Below are 2,894 nucleotides of genomic sequence, written 5' to 3'. Positions count from 1 at the left end.
GGGACCGGGATGGGATGCGGGACAGGGACACCGGGCTGTGGGAGGGTCTGTGGAAGGGTTGTGGGGTTGGAGAGGGTGGGGGGCTGATCCCCCACGACGCCCAGCCTGCGTTACTGGCCGGGGGCCCGGCCATTCCCCGGGGCAGAGGCTCTGCTACCCCGCTGAAGCGGATGGAAACTGGGAAAACCGGGAGAATCCAGTTAGTTCTGGGGTTTTGGGACTCTGCATCCTCTCCAATCACCGAGGCAAGCTGGGCCCCACGACCCAGCGGGGTGCAAAGTGCTGGGTGGACCTGAGCCTACAGGGTTGGACCCAGGTGTCCTGATGCCCCCCACCCACTCTGGCTTTGCAGCCTCAGTGGAACTGGGTGTCCCAGGTCCCCCCCAGTCACTGCACTTCTCTGCAGTGTTGGGCAATGAACCCAGGCCTTCCAGCTCCTTATTAATTTGGCATCTCTAACCGGTGCCTCTTCCAGCCTAGGACACCTGGCTCCCCTTCCAGCCTCCTTGGGTCTGCGTGTTGGGGGACCTGTGGCCAGGGATGCCTTTGCATCCCCACCCCTGCACAGTGTAGGTGCTTGGCCCCTGGAGGTGGGTACCCATTACTGGGTACCCAGGTGACATTCCCGAGAAGTCCTGCAGCCCCATCCCCTGCATCCCCCCAACAGTTCCCAGCCTTGGGGCCAAGGAGGCTAACAGGGATCCTTCCAGTATGGAGCTGGGGCAGGTTTGTTTTGTGGGATGGGCTGGTTCCCTGGCTGGCACTGGGTGGGCAGGGTGCCTCTCCAGCAGCAGGGGGGTGGGGAGTGCAAAGCTGGGTGCTGCATCGACATCCCCTCCAGCATGGTGATTGTGTTGGCAACAAGACAAGCAGAAGGGGCTCTGCAGGGGTGGGAATCGAAGGGTCAGCTCTTTCCCTAGCGAGGATAATTGCTGTTAATGAAGCAGGCCCATGGGGACCAGAGCAGAGTGGGGGCTATGTGCATAGGAGACGCATTGGCATCCCTGGGCATCCCATCGGAACCCTGGGAGCAGGGGGCAAGGCCTCTTCCCGGGGCACCCTGCAGCAATGATGCTGCTTTGCATATGCAAACGAGCTCATGGCATCATTAGGCCTCACTGTCACCCAGCAACTGCGGCGTGGGAGCCCCTGGCCCAGGGGAGCTTTTCCCATAGCTGCTGGGTGGGTGACGACACGCCTGGGCACACGCATGTGTGTGTGTGTACACCCGGCCTTCTGTGCCCCTTAGGGTGGCACTAGCTCTGGGGGCTGCTGAGGGACCACCAGTGAGTGGCCCTGTTGGAGCAAGTGCCCAGGGAAGAGGGCCTTGCACATACGTGAACAAACCTGTGCGAGTGTGCACACGATGGCACATGGATCTGCGTATGGAAATACGGAAATCTGCCCATGCAGCTGCTGCTGCTGTGTCTGGTGGGGAACTGCACTCTTGCACACGTTTGCACACTCTTACACGCTCGTAGGTGTGTGTATGGATGCAGTGCCATGACACACACACCATGTGTCACATGCACAGCACCTTCACAGCCCCCAGGGTGTGTGCACACATGTGGGTGTAACACATACAGGGCTTGTCTGCCTGTCCATGTGTGCACTGGGGAAACTGAGGCACAGAGGTTTGTGAGGAGGCATCTGGCACCCCAGCGCTTTGGCACTGCCCCTCTTGGCTCTGGTGCGGTGGGCTGGAGGAGAGCAGGGCGCCCGGGCAAGGGGGGGCCGCTGGGCCTCTGCTTAATCTCATTAGTCTTGGCATGAAAAGGCGGATTTACAGGGACTCATGTCTTCATCTGGCAGTGGGTGGGTGGGCAGGGTTGGCGTGCTGCCAGGGGGTGCTCCCCCTGAAAACAGTCAAGTGGGAGGCCGGGAGGGGCACTGGCTGCCTGCAGCTGTGCCAGACCCCCCTCCCCTCCTGCCCTCAGCCCCTATGCGTGAACACACACATGCATGCACACACATCCTGGCACCTGCACACAGTTGGATCCATCCTGCACTCAGTCACACTCATGGCATTGGCTTCCCTTTGCTGTGGGCTCTGCCAGGCAGGGTGGGCACAACTGCTCACACTCAGGGGGCTCTGCACCCCCTTTACACCCTGGCACGAGACACTCCAGCACATGCTGCCTGGCGTGTACTCCAAAACACAGCATGACAGTGAGACACCCCCTGTGTGGGCCCCCTTCTGGCAGCACCCACATGTACCTGGGTGTGCACATGCATGTTTATGCACATATCTGCATACTCAAACACATCCATGAAAATATATCCATGCATGGACATATTTATATATGGGCATTCGCATGTGCTCATGTGCACATGAGTTTGCACGTGAATATGTGCGTACAAGCATCTTCACCACCTATGTGTGCAGACATACACACTTGTGCTCACAGAAATGCTTGCGCACAGCACGTATTCACAGGGACACACGGAGATGTACCGACATGCAGGGAGACACGTGTGCACACGTCTGTGCACATGCACACACACATGTATATGCACACCTACACACATGTATGCGCACACACACACACCTATGACACATGCACACACGTATGTGCACGTACACACATGTGCACATCCCCGTGCACACACGTGTACGTACACACAGAGATGTGTCTGTACACATGTGCACACACATAGACATCTGTGCATACACACACACTGCACACACATGCCTGTGCACACACAGTGCACACACACACACTGCACATACACACATAGGTACATATACACACACACTCACATACACACATACACATACACATACTGCACACACACACTGTACACACACTGTACACACACAGACAGACTGTAGACACAGAGACTGTACACACACACACAGACTGTACACACAGAGGCTGTACAGACACACACAC

The sequence above is a fragment of the Manacus vitellinus genome, unplaced genomic scaffold, assembly GCF_001715985.3.
Source record: "Manacus vitellinus isolate BGI_N305 unplaced genomic scaffold, ASM171598v3 scaffold_22_pilon, whole genome shotgun sequence".
NCBI classification, from domain to species: Eukaryota; Metazoa; Chordata; class Aves; order Passeriformes; family Pipridae; genus Manacus; species Manacus vitellinus.
Note: the sequence above shows the minus strand (reverse complement) of the source record.